The sequence below is a fragment of the Neovison vison genome, chromosome 4 (genome assembly GCF_020171115.1).
Source record: "Neovison vison isolate M4711 chromosome 4, ASM_NN_V1, whole genome shotgun sequence".
Lineage (NCBI taxonomy): Eukaryota > Metazoa > Chordata > Mammalia > Carnivora > Mustelidae > Neogale > Neogale vison.
Window position 1 is genome coordinate 33,216,062 of NC_058094.1, and position 10,697 is coordinate 33,226,758.

A 10,697-nucleotide genomic window follows, 5' to 3' on the forward strand; every position below is an offset into this window, starting at 1 on the left:
AAATTCCTTAACTGATGTTCTGCCTCTCTTCTATTGCCCTGGGTCCACTCTATGTGAGAAGCAAATGTGCCCAGGAGAGAGCTAGAGCTGAAACAATGCAGGAACCTCATAATGAGAACAAATATTTGACCAAAGACCCATTTAAAATCTCAGCCTAGGGGCGCCTGGTGGCTCAGTCAGTCGGCCTTCAGCTCAGGTCAGGATCCCAGGGTCCTGGAATGGAGCCCTGCATCTGGCTCTCTGCTTGGCAGGAAGCCTGCTTCTCCCTCTCTCACTCCCCCTGCTTGTGTCCCCTCACTCACTGTGTCTCTATCAAATAAATAAATAAATAAAAGCTTTAAAAAAAATCTCAGCCTATCTCACAGGAGGAAAACAAGATCCAATACAGTCTTATTAACATAAGAGTATGTTTCTTCTTTATTTTTGTTTGCCATAGGCCTGACTTTTGATGGAGCAATTTTTAGGGCTTACACACTTGATTGGTACTTTTAACCAAAACAATAGCACAACTGTTTTTAGAGTTAATTTATGGATATTTAACATAACTGGGATGAGGGTTAATTTATGGGTGTTTAACATAACTTCAGGTATGGCTTCCTCCAAATGCACTTGCTGTTTCCTTGGAGTTAACGTATAAGAAAATCCGATCCTGCGGGAGGAATCACGAACAATGTAAACGGCCCCACAAACTCCTTTCAACCCTACAGCTCCCATTGTAATACAGATCACAATGACCCACAATTGTGAATGACAGTTGGACAGGTATATCCCCCCCGAAGTCTTGTTTTAGTAAAGCTTCAGTAGTAGCGACAAACTAAATTTTTTATATATATATATATATAAATATATATTTATATTTATTTATAATAAATATAAATAATATATATATTATATATTATAAATAAATAAATTTATTTATTTATTTATTTATTTATAAATTTATTTATTTATATATATTTATTTATATTTAATTCCCCTGGCTTTTCAAAAGGATCATTGCACCTTCATTTCCTCCGTCTTGCCAAGGGGGGGGACTGACGACCCATGGCTTGTGTGCACAGTTGGGCCAGAGAACGTCACCAAGAGTCCACCAGGGGGCGCTGTTCCGCAAGCAGTGACATCTTTAGGGGCGGACTCGCCTCCCATCTCCGAACAGGACGAAATTGCTGGTGGACGGAACAAAAACACTCCTTTCAAAATACATTTTCCAACCTCGAAAGCACTATGCTAGGTAAAAGAAGACAGACACAAAGGCCATGCATTATACGATTCCATTTATGTGAAAGAGCCGGAGTCTGCGCGACAAGAACGGGACGCGGGGGGCGGGGGTTACTCGGGGAGAGCAAGTGAGTAAATAATAGGTTCAGGGTTTCATTTTGAGGTGATGATAAATTCCGGGACTGGATAGTGGTGATGGCTGCACAACATTGTGACTGTATTTAAGGCCACTCAGTGGTACACTTTAAAATGAAGGTGGGGGGCACCTGGGTGGCTCAGTGGGTTAAAGCCTCTGCCTTTGGCTCAGGTCATGGTCTCAGGGTCCTGGGATTGGGGCCCACATCAGACTCTCTGCTTGGCGGGGAGCCTGCTTCTCACCCCCCACCCCCGCCCCGCCATGCCCCGCCTGTCTCTCTGCCTGCTTGTGATCTCTCCCTCTGTCAAATAAATAAATAAATATCTTTTTTAAAAAATTTTTAAAAATTTAAAAAATGAAAGTGGTAGATTTTGTGTTATGTACATTTCACTACAAGGAAAAAGAAAAGTTCTCCGGTATTCCTTGCTCTCGGCCATTTACACCCGTCCTGCTCCGTATAAAACTCCTATTTAGAGATCCTAAACTGACCTGAAAAGAAACAACATCAACTCTTGGCGTTTGTCGACTCTTTCTCCCATTCTGGTGGACGCTCCTGACCCGAAGCCCATGTTCTTCTGATATGTCTCGTCTCCACCTCACACCCCCCCTGCGGGTCACTTCCCCCAGCCCTGCTGCGTGATCCGCAGTCCGGTCGCCCTGAGATTCTCCGCCCCCTCGGGAGGGGCCCGAAGGATCCCGCCCAGCAGACCCGCAACCTGGCGGTGCAGGGAGGTAATACTCAGGGGTTAGGGCAACACCACCTTCCTCTGTCCGTGGCCAATCCTGACGTATGTTCTGCATGGCTCCCCAAACGCTCCGCGGAATCAAGCAGAGCTCCGGTGTCCCTGGGCCCAGACCACCTCAAGACCACACCCCTAGATGGTACCGCTCCTTCCTCCTTCACTCTCCCCAGTCCCCGCTCTTAACTTCCTGGAGTCTCTTCCCAGAGCAAATCCCAGATCACAAGCTGTTGCATGCAGAGGGAAGACCAGGCCTTCAGAAAGCCCCCTGTTGACAGGACGATGGGAGAAGGAGGTCACTGAGGTTTTCCACTTCTGAGACAACCCCTCACCTCAGCGGTCACGCTGGAGTCCCCCTCCCTCCACCATTCCCGCTCACATAATCTACAGTTCCACACACGGAGACACACGGGCTCCTTCTGTCCTGAGTCATGTGAGGAGGCCGTGAGTGAGAAGGTGTGTTGCCTTGAAGTCAGGGATACTTAGATGGAAGCCTTCTTAGATACTTAGATGGAGGCTTGGCTATCCCCACCGCCCACATGACCCGTGACATGGGGCTCTGGGTCAGGGAAGGATGGCAGCCCTGACTTTCTGGGGTGGCAGCTGAGATGATCACGTCTTCCAACCACGCTGTAGAGCCCATAGTTCCCTTCTCATATAGTAGAGAGTTTCCTTCTCCTCTGCCTAAAATTTTTTCAGGATGAACCTAGAAAGAGCGCAGGCTTTGACAGCAAGTGGATCTCATTTTGAATGCTTTGTCGTCCAGTTATTAGCTGTAAGGCCTTGGACAAATTCTTTAACCTCTATCCGTATTCTGTATCTGTAAAATGAGGTAATTAACTTGCTTGCATGAGGCTTATCTAGTTTTTTATTTTAAAGATTTTATTTACTTATTTGTCAGAGAGAGAGAGTATGAGCAGGGGAGGCAGCAGGCAGAGGGAGAACAGGCTCCCCGCTGAGCAAGGAGCCCAATGCAGGACTCGATCCCAGGACCCTGGGATCATGACCTGAGCCAAAGGCTGACCCTCAACCGACTGAGCCACCCAGGCGCCCATTTGTACAAGGTTTAACTGAAAGTGGAGTTATGTGTTCACCTATCACGTGCACTAGTGAAGATTTATTTCCGTTTTACCAGTCTAAATTCACCCACATGTGGTTCCAGTTTTCTTTCAGTCCAAATTGAATGGACCTTCCTGCCCAGAGTCCTTCCTGACCGCTCCTCTTTTTACACCTTCTGTTTTCTTTAGCTTCCATGTTTCTTGTGTTGACACTTGATACATCTTGTGTTTATCTCCCTCTGCCTTTCATAAGCACAGTGCGTCTTTGATACCTCCCTTACTCCTTCCTTCCGCACAGTTCTAAGTACCTCGCATGGAACACTATCCCACTCCACGTCTCTGTGGCGCCTGTAGTCAGAGCGGCCTCCCTGCCCGCCCCCAGGGTGGCATCTGCACTGGAACATATGGGGGCCGCGTGCTGCAGACTCACGCAGTGCGCAGACCTGCCTGCGGGAACGTCTTGTACATATTGGACTCTCAACAAGTACGCGTCAGATTAACCTCTATGGTCCTCATATTACTGATGTAAAAAGCAGGGTTTTCTAATCACTGAAACCTTTCTCTAAAGTACATTACATAACACAGATCAAAACAGAAAAATCCTAGTGGAAGGGAGAAAAAGGAAAGGTTGGATGCTGACCATCTTAGCAGCCCACAAACCTACCCTCTCAACTGTCTTTGATGCACCTCCAAGGAACCCCTGGACTGGACCATCTCTGCACTTCTATAGAGAACTGACCTTTGCTGCCTGCTTCCTTCCCGCTTAGCGGGCAGTTCCGGTTGTGAATTCACGTGGCTCTTCGGGGCCCTGAGGAGCATCTGAGCTGAGCAGGGCTGGAAGACTGGGGTGTACACCTTGCCCTCCTCTTGCCCAGCATCGCACAGAGGACAGGCCCTGGGGCATAAAGTGAGAGAGGAAAGGAAGCTCAGGAAATGACAATCCGATGTGTAATGTCCACCAAAACATAATTTGAAACTTACCAAAAATGAAATTGAAGGCAAGGACAAAGGAGACATGGAGCCATGCCATGGCTCTTCCATTCAAGAGGCCATCCTATGCGCGGCGGGATCGAGATATACGGATGTGCCTGCGGAGTGGACCGTGGGCTGTGTCTCGAGGATCGGGTCTGACTGTGCACAATGACACTTCCAGCATCTAGTGGCTTATCCGAATAGAACTCTGCTTTTTTCACACATAACCACGAGTCAGGAGGTCTACACCAAGGCCCCCTACCATGGTTCCAGCATGCTCTCCGGAGTGTGCCCTAGCGACCCAGCCGCCCTCCACATGTGCATTTTGTCCTCTTCCTTGTCCTTCATTCCACAATTTTGACGTCGTGTCTGTGCTCAATGTTAGAACAAGGAGAACAGAGGAGGATCCAGTGATGACTGTCCCTTTGACCAGGACGGCAAAGGCATTTATTTCCAGGAGCCCCTCCAATACTTCTCTCTAGTGCCTTCTTCAGAATCCCACAGCACATTTCTTCTCCCTCGCAGAACCTCGCTGTGTACAAATCCAAGCGTCCTCTTTACTGAGCAGCTACTGGGAGCCAGACCCTCCGATAACCACTTCACATTCATGATCTCCTCTTGTCTGTATTCCTTCAACAATCATGTATGAATGCCTTCTATGCAAAAATAGTAAAACTTAGTCTAACTGCTAGCGCAATTATTCGGGACCCAGAAGATTTACATTTCTAAGGACTTCCGCTGTGAGAAATAAGCTATGAGTGAATTCCAGGGCCCTTCCCCTAAGTATTCTATCCTGAGATAAACCACACACACAAAAAACAAAGAGGCAAACAAACAAAAGCCAGGGACATTCTGTGGGGGAGGAGGAGTTGTTTTTTCAGATTTTATTTTCATCAAAGACAGAACTTTCAGTTTATCAAAACAGACCCGAAATGTATCTAATCAGAACTGCCAACCATCATAATAATTTCAACTACACATATCACTTCTCTCTTTATTCTGAGAGCCAGTACATCTGAAAGCTGGACTCCTTTGCATATGTTACACATTTGCAAAGAAAAAAGAACAGAAATCTTCATTCAGAACTCCAACATTGTCTGTTTGTTCTTTGATATATGTGCCAGGAATGAACAAAACAGCCAAGGACTCTGCACTTGAGAAACTTCTATCCAGTTGAGTACTACATGTTGGCTACACTGATGTATATTTTTCATAGAGAAAACATAATCTTATTATTTTATATCCGTACCTTTTACATATCACAACTTCGTAAAACATCCTAGGTAATGACGTTAGTTGACCGGACTCCCACGGTCCCAAAGCACTTCCCAATGGACCACAGATTTAATCCACACATCGATCACTGAGCTAAGTATCACTAATCTAATTTTACAAATGAAGAAACAGAGACTCAGAGAAGCTGAGGGATGTCCTCGGATCAGGCAGCCGGTACTCAGGGGAGCTGAGATCTGCTGGGTCTCAGATCCGCGACCAGGACTCTTTCTGTCTTCTCTTTTCCAGTGACCTAACATGAAAGCCCCAGGCTGCCTCCATTTCAAAGCCCTTTCCTGTTGTTGCCATAAATACACTTGCACTTGACTCACCAGGTAACCCAATTTTTAGCTCAGAAAAATGGCTGCAGTCTTGATTGCACGCGGAGGGACGTTGACCGTAAAGATTCCTCAGGCCATGTTCCATTACAATGAGGGTAAGTGGCAGCAAGCTTTCCGACACAACTGTGGAAGAGGGAAAAAAAGCAAGGAGGCAGCAACACTCCGGAGGCCATTTGCTCCGCTGGTTGGCCTGGTCTGTGTGCATGCTACTGGCAGAGCCTTTCAGAAGCTCTAGTGGATGAACGTGGGTCACACATCCAAAGGGGAAAAATATCTTCTTCTTCCCCTCACACCTCACCATTTCTTCCCACTAGCTTCGTTTCAGCAGTGTTTTCGGCTCTAGAGGGGTTTCTCAACATCAGTATCACGGCCAGATTACTCCTTGTTGTTGGGGGCCACCCTATGCACTTGGGGAAGGATGTCTGGTAGCATCTGTGACCTCTGCTCACGGGATCCCAGGAACAGGCTTCCAGGCATGACTACCTAAAGTGCTACAGACTTAACTAAATGTCCCTTGAAGGGGAAAAATTATCCCCCTCCCCTTGAGAATACTGGTCTACATATGACTAGAAAAGAAGGTACAAACACTCTGGTTTATTCTAATAGAGGCAAATGGCAGAGGGGCTCTCCCGCCATCCACCTAGGGCCAAACCCATTGCAATATGAGTCCCAGCTCTATAATTCTATTAAAGTGAGACTAGGAAAGAATGATAAAAGCCACCTCATTTAGAGATGTGTTTATCCTACTCGATCTCACCATAGCGTTGATGCGATGGACCAACAAATTGCTTCTAACCTGTTTGTCCCACACGCCAGCCTCTCCTTCAGCCCATCCCTGGCTGGCCATTGCATTTCAAGCTTCATAGGAAGTTCTGCTCTGCCAATTTTTTAAGTCTGTTGGATCCCAGAGTCCACCATTAGTTCCACTCCCACCTAAGGTGCTTCCTCTGGGACATCTTATCTATGCTTCACCTTCTGTCTCTATGACTTCCATTTATAATTTCAGCCTTTTTCTTTCTTCTAAGCACCAGACTTGCATTGTGAACATTTCTACTTGGTTGCTCCAAAGACATCTGAAAATAACCTCATCGTGACCACACTCGTGACATTGTCATTCACCTTATTTACTTAATAAATATTTATTGGCCATCTATTATGTGCTAGGCATTATTCTCTGCGCTGAGGATATATCCATGAACAAAGTCTTTGCTCCAGTGAAACTTGTATTTCAGCTGGAAACTTCCCTTCTTTCTTCTTCTTCTAATCCTTCCAATCCAATTGGTGTCTAATTCTGTACATTTTTATTTCAGAACTAAATTCTGGCCCTCCGTTCCATCATGAATGCTACCCTCATTCTTTCACTTTTTTAAACAGCCTCCTGTATGTCTTTGAGGACCCTTCATTCTCCAATTTATTCTCCACATTAAAGCCAGAGCTTTTCTCATAAATGAAAAAATTGTTTATTTTCACTCCTTTGTTTCAAAATCCCTGCTGGCTCACAATCACTAGATGGTAAAATTTAAATTCCCTAATTAGACACATTCACTTCTACACAATCTGGTCAGAGCTTAACCCTTAAAACTCCTTAATGGTCCTCATTCTATGCCAACCACAGTCCATCCCAGCTGCACCCAAGACCCACCAAGCCCCTCATGCTTCTCTGATACAGAGACACTTTCACTTCTCTGCTACTTTGCAAATGCTGCTCCCTCCTCCCACTCCGCCCCTGCCTTCCCTCCCACGGATTGATGTCCTACTTCTTCTTTTCAATTCTACAAAATGTCATCTTCTGATCCAGCTCAGCAAGCCACTGTCATTTACTCCATCTTTAGGCTCTCAAAGCAATTAGGTGAGAGCATTCAGTGCCTAGATCATTTTAAAGTTTATCCACTTACAAGTGCTCCTCTTCCACAAACTAATAAGCTCCTAAGGGTTGTGCCCCATTCCTTGTTATATTTCCTACAATCCACGTGGAATCTACATACATGTTAGCATACAGGTAGTCATAGTGGGGAGGACTAGCTGCCATTTATTCAGTTTTGTTTCAGTTACAGTCTTAGATAACAGAAATCACTATGACTCGTTTAATCATAAAGAGAATTACACCAGGTATGAGGGCACTTACGTAATTGTGGGAAGAGCCTGAGGGGCAAGCTCTAGACAAAGTCCTCAGAACAACACATAATAAGGAAAGCGAATGCTGCTGCTGTTGCAGGAAGCCACTCCCCCTGGAAGCTGCTGACAGCCACCACCTTGCCTCTGTCTCAGTCCATGTCAGCAAAATGAGCACTGGCTTCCCTGCCAGTATCTCCCTCCTTAACTCCGTTCCATAGTCAAGTCTTAGCTTAGGTGCCTACAATTGACAGAACTCCAGTCACATCCAGAACATTAGGGCAAGAGAGTCTAGGAAACATCTTTTCTAACTTCCCAGCCTCTACAGGGAAGGGCTACCCCATAGGGAATTTTGGGTGGACATGGAAGAGCTGATCCGTACTATCGACAAATATTTCCTATGCAGCAGGCATTTTGACAACTGGGTACCCCCACTCTACCAATGAAGAGACAGGGCTCAGAGAGAGTAAACCATGTCCTAGGTGACATAGATGGGTAGGTGAGGACTCTGATTCAAAACCAAGTCACAATTCCAAGACTGTGTTCTTTCTACCATGCTAGCTGTGTACAAGACGTTTCTTTCACACAGATCTAAAGGAAATGAAATAATGAAACACCAGAAAGTTAACACATTCTATCCCTGGTTGTCCTCATCTTGTTACCATTACTCTAGATTTTAGGGAATATGTGTTTGTGATGGAAATTTTTGGCTTTTTACTGAGGTCTAGTGTTAGGGTTGGGTAAATGTAAGGTTGCTTAAAGCCTGGTGAGAAATACCATTTCACTTTTCACTAAAAGTTCACAAATTCCAAATGTAAACTGAGTGGCAGTGATGCCTAAAAACAGCTCTATTTCCCAGCCCCAGCTAATGCTGTATAGCACAGCACACCCTCATTCTGACTCCAGTCAGTGCAAAATTACTCAAATCAGCATCAGTATTAGTCTAAGAGTACATCTTCTGGTTCTACACTGAATGTTCTGGCTGTGGCTTTCTGAATCATTGACTGATCACCCTTAGGGTTAAGAAAGCCCATTGACTGACTGACAACATAGGCAAGAGAAAATCCTCAGAAATCTATCGAGGGCTGGGCTCAAGCCAGGCCACCTAGCTAGAGAAGTGCTGAGACACAGGAGAAACACACTGGTCACCCCCAAAGCACTATTTTCTCATTCTAGGGCAGCTGACTGAAGATCTGGGAGAGTCCATGGAATCCAATGATGGAGCTCTAAAGAGTGCATGACCAGAACATAAAGCAGGGACCTCGGTCACAGACAGCTTCCCACAAATAGGCTCCCATGCACGTAGGGGAGTGTGGAAGCATGTATTAAGAAAAGTTCTGGACCAGGAGACAAGAAACCTGATATCCAACTCTTCTGGAGAGACTAAGGTAAACCCAAGAAGGGTTCTATTTAAGAGAATCGGTGTTGATATGGGATGGAAGGGCCAATTTGGGAGGTTTCCTGGAGCAGCCAGCAGTAGGAAATGCCCTTGGAAGGATAGAAACTTTCTATCAACAAGGTTCAAAGCCAGAAATGCCAATTTCTATTGACAGTACAAAGGAAACATGAGAAGTTATAAACCAGTGATGAAAATAAGGGAATCGGAGATTAAGTAGAGATTATAATGCAACCTAGAGGAAAAGTGAGGACTGAATTAAAGCCTGGGGTGAGTGAAAGACCATTCAATCTTCAGATTACCTGAGGTTCAATGACAGTATTATTGCATACCTGAGTTATTGTCCTCTCTTTGCAGTTTACCCTCCAAATCCTGATTCAGAAAGGGATCACGCCCGCCTTCCCTTCCCGTTTACCTGTACAACCAGCATGACTATGCCTGTCCTGGGACCTCCCTGGGACCTTCAACAACACGGCCCTCTTCACTGCTTGCCCTTTTTGACTGCGATTTTCAGCTGTGTCTTCCATCACCTCCCCGTCCGCACACTCAGCGTCCTTGCTCACCCGCCCTTTCTCCATCGACTCCCCTGACAAACTTCCAACCGTGGCTGAACATACGCCACCGCCTTCTTCATACCTCACTGAGGATCCAGAGGGGAAAACCACACAAGCACAAAGACTGGTATCAATAACAATTTATAATCAACAAACTTAAATGAACACCAAGGGAAAAAAAATCTGAGAAAGGCAGTATGACATGGAGCCAGGCATGTATGTTTAAAAGCTCTACAGGTAATTCTCATGTGATATTAAGGTCTCTCTTGCTCTCTCTCGCTCTCTCTTTCTGTTCTTCCCTCCTTCCCTCTCCTTCCCTACCTCCCAAGTAATCATAATAATCTGAGCTACTCATCAACTTGATGTTTTAATAATCTCTATTTAGAGATAAGCACATGAGGAAGACAACTTTATGAAAGAGAAAGAAACAGTCACCCAAGCAGCAGTGGCCCTCGAAAGCACAGGGAACCCTGATAACCAGAGCCGTGGTGGCTGTGGGAGGGAACACTGGCAAGAAACCAGCTCCAAGTGTTCCACTAAATGGAAGATCTCCGAAAAACCTGAAAAACCTGATCACCCTTAGGGTTAAGAAAGCCCATTCTTAAGCAGCAGGACCACAGGATTGTTATGTCCTTTGGGTAAACCACTCAGCCAGGACCAGTCCAGAGTAAAAGTTACAAGGTGGGGACTCAACTAAATACTGTCTTTATTCTTGAGATGAAGAGATGGAGGCACAGAAAAAAAGAAGTCATTTTCGGGAAGTCCTAATAGCTATTAAGTGTCAGAGCAGAGATAAGGGCCCGGGTCTGACTGAGCCAGTATCTATCTTCTTGGCTACCATGCCACATTGCCTGTAATCATCCTAAATGAAGTAAAAACCACACTGGGAGAGACATAC

At 45.6% G+C, this 10,697-nt stretch overlaps 1 long non-coding RNA gene across 1 annotated transcript; it reads right to left on the reverse strand.

Annotated features, from left to right (window-relative positions):
- Positions 1-473: 473 nt before the first annotated feature.
- On the reverse strand, positions 474-1,969 carry LOC122905534. The gene is made up of 3 exons (XR_006384347.1): positions 1,844-1,969; positions 1,003-1,166; positions 474-649 (listed from the first exon to the last, which is right to left on the reverse strand). It is a non-coding gene; the product is annotated as an uncharacterized LOC122905534 (long non-coding RNA).
- Positions 1,970-10,697: the final 8,728 nt, after the last annotated feature.